This window comes from Bombina bombina, chromosome 2, assembly GCF_027579735.1.
Source record: "Bombina bombina isolate aBomBom1 chromosome 2, aBomBom1.pri, whole genome shotgun sequence".
Lineage (NCBI taxonomy): Eukaryota > Metazoa > Chordata > Amphibia > Anura > Bombinatoridae > Bombina > Bombina bombina.
In genome coordinates this window covers 247,949,511-247,962,971 of record NC_069500.1, presented here as the reverse complement: position 1 = coordinate 247,962,971, position 13,461 = coordinate 247,949,511, and positions in this window count along the sequence as shown.

Sequence of the window (13,461 nt, the reverse complement as noted above, 5' to 3'; positions counted from 1 at the left end):
ATCAGCGTCATTTCGGTAGTTTCTGTTGTAGTTATGATTTAAAAAGAGTAAACACAGTTGATTGATAATAAATGGCTTCAGCCAAACACTAACCATGAGTGAAAGAAAAGTTTTTGTGTTATCATTCATATTCTCTGAAAAATGGCCAAGAAATCATAAATTTTGTCAGGGTATGTAAACTTATGAGCACAACTGTACCTATAATATTTTTGTACTTTTTGGATATATTAGTGTGATGACCCTGGCTATATTAAACTTGAATGTTTGTTTATTTCACTATGATGTTAATTTGTTTGTTATGCTTTGCAAGTTGACTGTTAGAAAATATCAGTTACTGATGCTCTTTATTTAAAAAGAGTATGTTATGCCTATAATAAACCAGTTCTTCTACACACTAAAAAAAAAGAAAAAGTTTCTTGATTCCTCAGACAAGGGTCACCTTTTCAGGTTTCTAGATAGATTTAGTGTTCATGACTCTTTCTCTGACAGACAAGAGACGAATGAAGTTAGTTTTAGCTTGTCTAAACCTTCAGTCTCTATCATTCCCTTTAGTGGCTTTGTGCATGGAAGTTTTAGGTCTCATGACTGCAGCATCAGACGCAATCCCCTTTGCTCGTTTTCATATGAGACCTCTACAGCTTTGCATGTTGCACCAATGGTGCAGGGATTATACTCAGATATCACAACTGATTTACTTAAATCCCAACACTCAACTCTCTCTGACTTGGTGGTTAGACCATCACCTTATTGTTCAAGGGGCCTCATTTGTTCCTCCTACCTGGACTGTAATCACAACAGATGCTAGTCTTACAGGTTGTGGAGCTGTCTGGGGGTCCCTGACAGCAAAAGGGGTTTGGAAACCTCAAGAGGCGAGGTTACCAATCAATATTTTAGAACTCCCTGCTATTTTCAGAGCTCTTCAGGTGTGGCCTCTATTGAAGAAAGAACTTTACATTCGTTTTCAAACAGACAATATCACAACAGTGGCATATGCCAATCATCAAGGAGGGACTTGCAGTCCTTCAGCAATGAAAGAAGTATCTCAGATACTTTCTTGGGCGGAATCCAGCTCTTGTCAAATATCTGCGATTCATATCCCAGGTGTAGACAATTGGGAAGCGGATTATCTCAGCCATCAGACTTTCCATCCGGAGGTGTGGTCTTTCCATCCAGATATGTTTTTTTCATTTTGTACAGATGTGGGGTCTTCCAGAAATAGATCTGATGGCCTCTTGTCTAAACAAGAAGCTTCCCAGATACCTTTCCAGGTCCAAGGATCCTCAGGCGGAGATGGTGGATGCCTTAGCAGTTCCTTGGTTTTACCAACCTGCTTATATTTTTCCGCCTCTGGTTCTTCTTCCAAGGGTGATCTCCAAGATCATAATGGAACAATCTCATGTGTTTCTGATAGCACCAGCATGGCCTATCAGGTTTTGGTATGCAGATCTTGTCCGGATGTCCAGTTGCCAGCCTTGGCCACTTCCTTTAAGGCCAGACATTCTGTCTCAAGGGCCGTTTTTCCATCAGGATCTCAAATCTCTAAATTTGATGGGATGGAAATTGAACGCTTAGTGCTTAGTCATAGAGGTTTCTATGACTCAGTGATTAGCACTATGATACAGGCTCGTAAGTCTGTTTCAAGGAAAATTTATCATCAGGTTTGGAAAACCTATATTTCATGGTGTTCCACTCATAATTATTCTTGGCATTCTTTCAGAATTTCTAGGATTTTACAGTTTCTTCAGGATGGTTTGAATAAGGGTTTGTCTGCAAATACTTTGAAAGGACAAATTTCTGCTCTTTCTGTCTTATTTCGTAGAAAAATTGCTACACTTCCTGACATTCACTGTTTTGTTCATATGAAACCTGTTATTAAATCTATTTCTCCTCCTTGGAGTCTCAATTTGGTTTTGAAGATTTTACAGGGTCCTCATTTTGAGCCTATGCATTCTCTGGATATTAAATTACTTTCTTTGAAAGTGTTATTTCTTTTTTTTTATATATTATTTTATTTATTTTTCCAACAGTGTAATACATTTAAACAATTCATCATTACCTTTCCAATGCACCTCGCAGGGTGTCTGAGAAAATCGTAGCACAAAGTAATACAAAAATGTAATCCTCTACTGCAGCGGTTCCCAACCTTTTTTCTCTCCTGTACCCCTTGATTAGGCTTTTCATTTATGAGTACCCCCTCTCTTCATTACCCCCACTCATCCCTCAAAATAAAGGAAGCACTTTTTTATAGGGGAGATAAGTATACCTGAATTGCATACGACTGTACGTGTATCAACAGGATTAAAGCTCAGATCTTATTCTCAGGAGTCCTGCTGTGTGGCTGGTGCCCCTGGCAGCTGCCTGGTTGCTCCTAAACAAGGCCCTGGGGGGGAGTAATGTTCATAAAAATAAATATTTAAATTTGTGAGATCAGATCGATATTAACCACCCAGCCACTATGAACGTTTTTAGTTGGAAGTGAAGCAGTCTGAATCAAGCAAGCACTAGAAGCAGTACTTTACTTACCGGCACTCACTATAACTTATTTGGGGATGCAGACCTGCCTCGCCTGTGTCACTCGCAATCTCAACGGCTCTATCACACGTGTCCGCGTAGCTATGCTGCAGTGCCGCTGCTATTTGAGCACTTGCAGTCAAAATTGTGTGCATGGGACAGAGGTGGGTGGAGCAGGAGGCTAAGATGTCTGGTGACACAGGGGGATCATTAATATGTGGACCGGAGTCATCCACACCCGGTCCACATATTTCAGGTGCAGGGGCTCCCATCTGCCTATATAGGCCAGGACTTAATTTGTCACTTTCCGGCTAAATGCTCCTTCCTTCCACAGTTCCACGATGCTTATTAGTTGATGACCCATTGAGAGTGCCCCCCCGACCCTCCCCCCGCATCTTCCGCCATTACCAACAATATTTTTGTGTACCCCCAACCGGCCTGCCAAATACCCCCAGGGGTACACGTACCCCAGGTTGGGAACCGCTGCTCTACTGTCTTACAAAATCAAAATATTATTTCACCTTACTGGGCGTCTAAAAAATAAACATCACAGCAAATAAAGCATAAACAAACAATATGTTGCAACTTCTTAACAATAACTTAGATGTGCAGATATGTTAAGAATCAATCACCTCCTTATTACACTGTTGAGATATTTTAGAATTCCACCTCAGTACCCAAAACAAAACAAACAACTAAAAGAGAGAAAATGAAAAAAAAAACTAAACCTACACCCCCTCTATTCCTCCTCTACAGGTCTCACTATGAGAGCTTCTGCTAAATTCCTAAAGGGGTACATAAATTGTTCCTGCATTGTACTTGGAAGAGACTGTATAAATTTCCCCCACTTATTCAGGTAATTTGCCATTGCATTCTCGTCATGGGCTTGTATGTTAGATTGTTTAATAATTGCTTGTTTTATTAAGAAGTTCTTCCATTCCCCAAAGTTGAGTTTTTTTCTATTCTTCCAATTTTTAAAGATTATACTCCTGGCCACTAAAATTATCATATTGACCAATTTCCATTCCCTACCCCAGTTCCTATTTTTAGAAAAAATAATATTTGTTCTAGCTCTAGTTTACCTTGTCTTCCCATGATTCTATACAGCCAGTACTCAATTTTTGCCCAGAACTGTTTAATTATGGGGCATTCCTAAATCATGTGTATTAGATCAACTGTGTATTTACTACACTTTGGGTATTAATCAAACTGTCTATTGCCCAATTCTGCGCCTTTCTTAGGGGTATAGTAAGCCTTATACAGGAGTTTCATATGTACCTCCCTCCAAGTTTCAGATACTGTAATTTTTGCTACCTGTGAGATTGAGTCTCTTATCCATTCCATGGTCATTTCTGATTCTATAGAGAGGGATCCCCATTTGATACTTAAAGGATTACTTTCCTTTTTTTTTAAGTCTAAAACAGAACATAGATTTTGCATATAAAATATGATATAAATGTAAAGTACCTTCTTATTGTTTGTAACGAAGCTCCCTTTTGCCTTAAAAGTATATTTTATTTTATGGCCATGACATCACGTCATCCAGCCCACAAATGTGGGCCGTCTAAGGGCTAACAAACTCGCCAATCATATCTCTTGATTTTGCATATTAGTTACATATATTATTGGCATTCAACGCATGCGCAATAACATTTCCTTTCTCTCGCATGCGCGCATTGGGGCACTCAAGCCAAGATGATAGCTGACAGGACGATGACATTAACTGCGCAGCGAAGTCTATGATGTTGCGCTAACTCGCGCATGCGCAATGCGTCTCAGAGTCGCCATGTTCCAACTGCAGTTGTCAGCCCGGATTGGGAATCCGTAACGGCAGACAACTAAGTGGGTTTGGAAAATTTCATTATTTCAAAATGATATATTGTTTAAACGGTGCATATTTAATATAGCATCCCAATTACAAAAATGTTTATTTACATGTATACTTGTGTGACATACCCATTACAAATCTGACTACAGTGTCCCTTTAACCTTTCCAAATTATTTTGGCCATCTTGCGCCAGAGTTAATTTATATCATGGCGAGATGGAGTATATTCCCTGTGTAACCATTTTAAGCCAAGGTTCCACCCTCTCCCATCCCCAATCCCAGCCGTGTCCTCTAATGAGTTCATTTGCATAGTGTCTTATTTGAACATAAGTGTAAAAATCTTTTATGTATAGAGAACTCATTTTTCAAAACTTCAAATGTCTTAACAGATTTCCTATCTGTATCTAGAATTTGACATATGGATCTCAGCCCCTTTCTGTCCCATCTATGGAAAAGGGAAGAATTGGTGCCTTCAGAGAATGCTAAATTGTTCTGTATTTGTCTTCACCATTATATCACTTCCTCTCTCATGAAGACCTCTGCCTCCTTAGGATTTTCTAGGAATCTAAACCCATTAGTGCCTTGAATACGTATTCTGGCTGGAAATATTAATGTGGCATTATATTATTATTATTTATTAGCTGAGTACACACTGGTGCCATTAGTTTCCTTTTATTAGAAACTTCTGCTGAGAAGTCTTGGAAAATGAGATTTTTTCCCCCTCAATAGTAATATCCCTCTTTTTCCTATAATACTGCAAAAGCTTTATCTTATCCTGAAAGTTTAGAAACCTAGTGATTATTGGCCTCGGTTTTTCACTGTTGCCATCTCCCATACTATACCCTATTCTGTATGTTCTTTCTACTATAAGTGGTGAATCTGTAAGTGGAATATCCAGTAATTTAGGTAAAGTTTCAGATATAAATAGCTTCAAATCTTTATGCTGGGTATTTACTGGTAGTCCTATTACCGTAATATTATTTCTACGTGTTCGATTCTCCAAATCGTCCACTTTCTGTTGTAGCTTATCATAATTCTTCCCTATGATGTTAATTTTAAGCTCATAATCATTAACCGTATCTTCCAGTTCAGATATGCGCTGTTCAGCTTCTGTCAACCTGTTTGCAAACTGCCTAACTTCAATTGCCAAGCCTGATATCTCAGTTTTTACCTGCTCAAACTGTGGAAGAAAAATATCAGACATCAATTTCACTAATGCCTGTGTGTCAATCTGGTTGATACTTTCATTCATGAGTTCTGGTGCCATTTCACTACTTGGTTTACTTTTTTTTTCTCTCTACTTCTGGCAGCCATGGCTGGAGATTTATTCTTATGCTGCGTTATAAATTTATCCATAAATATATTACGAAAAGAATATGAAGTCCTGTGACCTACAACTCCTCTCCTTTCCTTCCCTCCACTAATTCCCAAAAATTTAACTTCAAACGACAACCTGTGCAGCACCTATTATGGCTCAAAAAAAAAAAAAAAAAAAAAAAAAAGCTATTTAACCCTTTTAAGTGCTTAAATTGGCATATTACCCTTTTGTTACCAGGGAAACTCTTAGACCTTCATTTCTGCCTACACACATAAAAGTACTACCATATGGGCTAATTACCTTTTTACAGATATATACATCATATTTTGCAAATTGTAATAATACCCTTATTTAAACATTGAAATGGACAAGTCCCTTTAACAGTTGACTAATAAGCAATCAATTAGCTAGATCCTAGTTCTTATGCACATTAGTAATATGTTATTCAGATATACCACTACCTCTTTCTGGTAGCTTAAGAGTTAATATTCAGGTAGTCATGCTCTCAGATCTTAATAACTACAATAACCCTTAAGGCAGGATAATACCACCAATTATATTTCTCTTGCAAGGTGTATCCAGTCCACAGATTCATCCTTACTTGTGGGATATTCTCATTCCCTACAGGAAGTGGCAAAGAGAGCACACGGCAGAGCTGTCCATATAGCTCCCCCTCTGGCTCCGCCCCCCAGTCATTCTCTTTGCCGCTCTAACAAGTAGCATCTCCACGGGAGGGTAAAGTGAATGTGGTGTTAGATTTGTAATTTTTATATCTTCAATCAAAAGTTTGTTATTTTTAAATAGTACCGGTTTGTGCTATTTACTCTCTGGCAGAAATATGATGAAGAATTCTGCTGAGAGGAAAATGATGTTGTAACTAAAATCCATTGCTGTTCCCACACAGGACTGAGGAGTACCAGAAAACTTCAGTTGGGGGGAACAGTTTGCAGGCTTAACTGCTTTGAGGTATGTTTCAGTCATCTTTTTTCTAGTCAAGACAAGATAATGCTAGAAGACTGACAAGATTCCCCATGTGGGAAGGGTAAGCCATGTTCTGAGACTTAGTATAAAACTAGAGGCTTATTTGAGAGGGCTCAATAGACTGGTTATCACCTTTGCAGGGCAATCGATTATTTTATTTAGCAAAATACTCTTTATTGACACTTTTAAGCACTTTTGGTGTGTTTATTTGGGGTTTTATTCCACATGGCATTATTTTTAGTCACCTAAATTGGGTTCTGAAGGCCCCACAGCTCTGGAGTGGAGTGGGAGGGGCCTAATTTCGCGCCTCAGTTGCGCAGTTTATTCTGACAGATTTCCTTACATGCTGCTTCACATGGGTCCAGAGACTGCTCGAGGACTTCAGGAGGCTTGATTTTCTCTAATCCAATCCTTAAGGGAAGGTAGGGCCACAGCAGGCTGCTGTGGCAAGGTGCTGTAGTTTATTAACCGGTTGTTTGCTTTAGGCAGCTCCGGTTTGGGCATTAAAGGGTTAATCAGGCTGAAACTTGCTGTGCAATCATATCGAAAGCATTAGGCACATACTGTAAAAATTTCAAGAGATTTGGTAATTTAAATTGGAACACCTCCGCGTACTGCTTAGGGGGAGGTCTTATCAACTCTGGATGATTGTGACCCTATGGTGGTCCCAGAGAAATTGTGTAAAATGGACAAATATCTAGAAGTCCCTGTATACACTGATGCGTTTCCGATCCCTAAGAGGGTGGCGGATATTGTTGCTAGGGAGTGGGAGAGACCAGGTGTACCTTTTGTTCCCCCCCCTATCTTTAAGAAAATGTTCCCCATAACTGATCCCAGGCAGGACGCGTGGCAGACGGTCCCTAAGGTAGAGGGGGCAGTTTCAACACTAGCCAATCGCACAACCATACCAATTGAAGACAGTTGTGCTTTCAAAGATCCTATGGATAAAAAATTAGATGGTTTACTAAAGAAAATATTTGTTCAACAAGGTTTCCTTCTCCAACCTATTGCCTGCATTATTCCTGTAACTACTGCAGCGGCTTTTTGGTTTGAGGCGCTGGAGGAGTCGCTCCAGAGGGAGACTTCATATGACGAAGTCATGGATAGAATTAATGCTCTAAAACTGGCTAATTCTTTTATCACAGATGCCGCTTTACAATTAGCTAAGTTAGCGGCAAAAAATTCTGGTTTTGCCATCATGGCGTGCAAAGCGCTTTGGCTGAAATCATGGTCGGCCGACGTGTCGTCCAAAACAAAATTACTGAATATTTCTTTCAAGGGAAAGACCCTTTTCGGGCCCGAGTTGAAAGAGATTATTTCGGATATCACTGGGGGAAAGGGCCATGCCCTCCCGCAAGATAGGCCTTTTAAGGCTAATTTTCGTTCCTTTTGCAACTTCAGGAGCGGTCCTGCTTCAACCTCTGCAACCGCAAAGCAAGAGGGTAACGCTTCACAGCCCAAGGCAACCTGGAAACCTTTGCAGGGCTGGAACAAGGGTAAACAGGCCAAAAAGCCTGCGGCTGCTACTAAGACAGCATGAAGGGGTAGCCCCCGATCCGGGACCGGATCTGGTAGGGGGCAGACTCTCTCTCTTTGCTCAGGCTTGGGCAACAGATGTTCCCCCCTGGGCATTAGAGATCGTTGCTCAGGGATATCTTCTAGAATTCAAGGACTCTCCTCCAAGGGGAAGGTTCCACATTTCTCGTCTGTCTACAGACCAGACAAAGAAAGAGGCGTTCTTACGCTGTGTAGAAAATCTACTCCAGATGGGAGTGATATATCCAGTTCCAATTACAGAACAAGGACTGGGTTTTTACTCAAACCTGTTTGTGGTTCCCAAAAAGGAAGGAACTTTCAGGCCAATCCTGGATCTAAAAATTCTAAACAAATTCCTCAGAGTTCCATCATTCAAAATGGAGACCATTCGGACAATCTTACCGATGATCCAGGAAGGTCAATATATGACTACCATGGATCTAAAGGATGCGTACCTTCATATTCCTATCCACAAAGATCACCATCAGTTCCTAAGGTTCGCTTTTCTGGACAAGCATTACCAGTTCGTGGCCCTTCCCTTCGGGTTGGCCACCGCTCCCAGAATTTTCACAAAAGTGCTAGGGTCCCTTCTAGCGGTACTAAGACCGCTGGGCATTGCAGTAGCACCTTATCTGGACGACATCTTGATACAGGCGTCGTCTTTTCCCAGAGCCAAGGCTCATACGGATATTGTTCTGGCCTTTCTAAGGTCTCACGGGTGGAAGGTGAACACCGAAAAAAGTTCTCTGTCCCCGCTCACAAGGGTTCCCTTCCTGGGAACATTAATAGACTCTGTAGTAATGAAAATATTTCTGACGGAGGTCAGAAGGTTAAAGCTTTTAAGTACTTGCCGAGCTCTTCATTCTATTCCTCGGCCATCTGTAGCTCAGTGCATGGAGGTAATCGGATTAATGGTAGCAGCAATGGACGTAGTCCCTTTTGCTCAAATTCATCTCAGGCCTCTGCAGTTGTGTATGCTCAAACAGTGGAATGGGGATTATGCAGATTTGTCTCCTCAAATCCAACTGGACCAGAAAACCAGAGATTCTCTTCTCTGGTGGTTGTCTCAGGATCACCTGTCTCAGGGAATGTGCTTCCGCAGACCGGAGTGGATCATTGTAACGACTGACGCCAGTCTATTAGGCTGGGGCGCGGTCTGGGGCTCCCTGAAAGCTCAGGGCCTATGGTCTCGGGAAGAGTCTCTTCTCCCGATAAACATTTTGGAACTGAGAGCGATGAAGGAAGTAACGAAGATAATCAGATGGGCGGATGATCACTCTTGCCATCTATCTGCAATTCACATCCCAGGTGTAGACAACTGGGAAGCGGATTTCCTAAGTCGTTTTTGCTTAGCTGACCCAGCTATGGGGCATTCCAGATCTGATGGCGTCCTGTCAGAACACCAAACTTCCTCTTTATGGATCCAGGTCCAGGGACCCCAAGGCGGCATTGATAGATGCTCTAGTAGCGCCTTGGTCCTTCAATCTGGCTTATGTCTTTCCACCGTTTCCCCTTCTCCCTCGGCTGGTAGCCAGAATCAAACAGGAGAAGGCCTCGGTAATTCTGATAGTGCCTGCGTGGCCACGCAGGACTTGGTATGCAGACCTAGTGGACATGTCATCTGTCCCACCATGGACACTGCCAATGAGGCAGGATCTTCTAATACAGGGTCCATTCAAGCATCCAAATCTAGTTTCTCTGCAGCTGACTGCTTGGAGATTGAACGCTTAATTCTATCCAAGCGTGGCTTCTCTGAATCAGTCATAGATACTCTGATCCAAGCTAGAAAGCCTGTCACCAGGAAAATTTTACCATAAGATATGGCGGAAATATCTTTGTTGGTGTGAATCCAAGGGTTACTCGTGGAGTAAGATTAGGATTCCAAGGATATTGTCTTTTCTCCAAGAAGGATTGGAGAAAGGTTTGTCAGCTAGTTCCTTAAAGGAACAGATATCCGCTCTGTCTATCCTTTTACACAAGCGTCTGGCAAAAGTACCAGATGTTCAAGCGTTTGCACAGGCTTTAGTCAAAATCAAGCCTGTCTATAAACCTGTGGCTCCTCCATGGAGTCTAAATTTAGTTCTTTCAGTTCTTCAAGGGGTTCCGTTTGAACCTTTACATTCCATAGATATTAAGTTATTATCTTGGAAAGTTTTGTTTTTGGTAGCTATATCTTCTGCTCGAAGAGTTTCAGAATTGTCTGCTTTGCAGTGTAATTCACATCTGGTGTTCCATGCAGTAGTTTTGCGTACCAAACCTGGTTTTCTTCCTAAATTTGTTTCTAATAAAAACATTAACCAGGAAATCATTGTTCCTTCCCTGTGTCCTAATCCAGCTTCTAAGAAGGAACGGCTTTTACACAATCTTGATGTGGTTCGTGCTTTGAAATTCTATTTACAAGCAACTAAGGATTTCAGACAAACATCATCTTTGTTTGTTGTCTATTCCGGTAAGAGAAGAGGTCAGAAAGCGACTGCTACCTCTCTTTCCTTCTGGTTGAAAAGCATCATCCGATTGGCTTATGAGACTGCTGGGCAGCAGCCTCCTTAACTAATTACAGCTCATTCCACCAGAGCTTTGGCTTCCACTTGGGCTTTCAAGAATGAGGCTTCTGATGAACAGATTTGTAAGGCAGCGACTTGGTCTTCACTGCATACTTTTGCCAAATTTTACAAATTCGATACTTTTGCTATTTCGGAGGCTATTTTTGGGAGAAAGGTTTTGCAAACAGTGGTGCCTTATGTTTAGGTTACCTGTCTTGTTCCCTCCCTTCATCCGTGTCCTAAAGCTTTGGTATTGGTATCCCACAAGTAAGGATGAATCCGTGGACTGGATACACCTTGCAAGAGAAAACAGAATTTATGCTTACCTGATAAATTACTTTCTCTTGCGGTGTATCCAGTCCACGGCCTGCCCTGGCAATTAAGTCAGGTTAAAATTTCTTGTTTAAACTACAGTCACCACTGCACCCTATGGTTTCTCCTTTTTCTCCTAACCGTCGGTCGAATGAATGGGGGGCGGAGCCAGAGGGGGAGCTATATGGACAGCTCTGCTGTGTGATCTCTTTGCCACTTCCTGTAGGGAATGAGAATATCCAACAAGTAAGAATGAATCCGTGGACTGGATACACTGCAAGAGAAAGTAATTTATCAGGTAAGCATAAATTCTGTTTTAACAGAAAAAAACTAAATATTTGCCCTCAGTAGTTTGCTTCAGACTTATCAGCGGATAAAAAACGATTTAACAATTAACTTTAGTTACATCAGAAACTTTTCCTTAAATGTTTCGGTATATATCAAATACCAATGTTCATTGGTGTGTATCAAAATTCTATTTTCTCTTTTTAAGAATCCCTTGTGAACAGTCCCCAAGAAAGTGTGTCAGCTGCTTCAGGAGTGCAACAACCGTATAACACTTATTAGTAGTTATTTCCTGGCCAACTTATAATAATTATAGTCATCATAAGGCCTTCTGCCGAAAACAATGTCTCATATATCTTAGTAAGGCAGCTTCTCTCAATTTATAGATGCAACAAAATTGTTACCTGCTGGGGTGGATTTTGAGTCCTTACCACCCTTTTTCTTTCAGCAGTGATATGACTGACTCCTTTGATCCACTTGGTGCGGTCCTAGCACCAGCTGCTGTCTCCCAGCAGGTCAAACTTCCTGCCCTGAGACGGGGCTTGCAGGCACTGGGTCTTCAGGCAGGGAAAATAGAAGTGGAATTAGTGTGCCCTGAATAATACCATATTTTCATTTTCTCTATGGCAAGTAAAGCAACGGTTACGACTCTGTGACTTCTCAGGGTTTCTGATGGGTGTGATGAGAAAAAAGCGCTTGGGGACAACACTTGAGTCGCTCTAAAACATAGGTGTGTTAGCTCACCTTGGAAAATAGCATGAGAACATTAGTGTAAAGAGCGCCAGAAGGTTGTGGTTAAAAAGGTATTTAATGTAAAATAACTAAAAATCTTTAAAAGGTATGTATTAAAACCAGTGAATGTGTACAATGTGCAATACAATGAGCACCATATATAGAATAAAATACAATAAATAATGTTATACTAGTATAAACAAATGTCTAAGGTGCACCTCTAGACGAATACTAAAGTCACGGATGTAGAGTCACAGATGAAATTTGTCCGAAAAGTAGAAATATTCCAGTAGTGATATATTCCAGTGGGTGATGGTGATAGTAAGTGGTTATGAAATATCCAAAAAGTACAAAAATACTCAAAATTGTAAAAAAAGTGTGACCAAAAAGTGAAAAAATGAAAAAATAAAAAGTGTTGCAAAAAACAAAAATATAAAAATATAAATACAAAAATTGTAGGAAAAGGATATATATCTCTTGAAGTGAAAAAAATTGTGTGTGATCCAAAACTATAAGTCTCTCTGTGGGAATGTGGATCTTCTTAAGTGATTACTTGCATTAATGTACTGTAAAACATATAGCACAATGGTACAATATTGCTAAAAACAATATGAAGCAAATGGAATAAGGCTTACCAAACTGTCGACGTGTTTCGGCCCTTAATATTGGGCCTTTCTCAAGACTGATCACAACCTTCTGGCGCTCTTTACACTAATGTTCTCACTTCTCAGGGTTTCCACAGGATCAGCTCCAGCTTGTTATACCCGAGGGGGCAATGGGTATCAGTTCTCTAGCAGCAAGCATTTGTTCTTTCCGAGGCTAACTGCTTCTTTGAGAGAGCGACGCTTCCCACTGCTATGTTCCCTTGCTTCAGGAGAAATTTTCTTGTATAACTAGGGTATGCGGGCCTCAGTGTTTACCCATTCTCACCCTAAGTGTGCGTATATATAGCGGACTGGACCGGATACCGCTTTTACGGCTAGATTTGGAGTTTTGTCGGTAACGACCCGAAAAACTAACTCCGGCTTTTTTCTGGCCGCACCATAAAAATAACTGGTATTGAGAGTCCACATAAAGGCTGCGTTAGGCTCCAAAAAAGGAGCGTAGAGCATTTTTAACGCAGCTTCAACTCTCAATACCAGAGTTGCTTACGGACGCGGCCAGCCTCAAAAACGTGCTCGTGCACGATTCCCCCATAGGAAACAATGGGGCTGTTTGAGCTGAAAAAAAACCTAACACCTGCAAAAAAGCCGCGTTCAGCTCCTAACGCAGCACCATTGTTTCCTATGGGGAAACACTTCCTACGTCTGCACCTAACACTCTAACATGTACCCCGAGTCTAAACACCCCTAACCTTACACTTATTAACCCCTAATCTGCCGCCCCCGCTATCGCTGACACCTGCATTTTATTTTT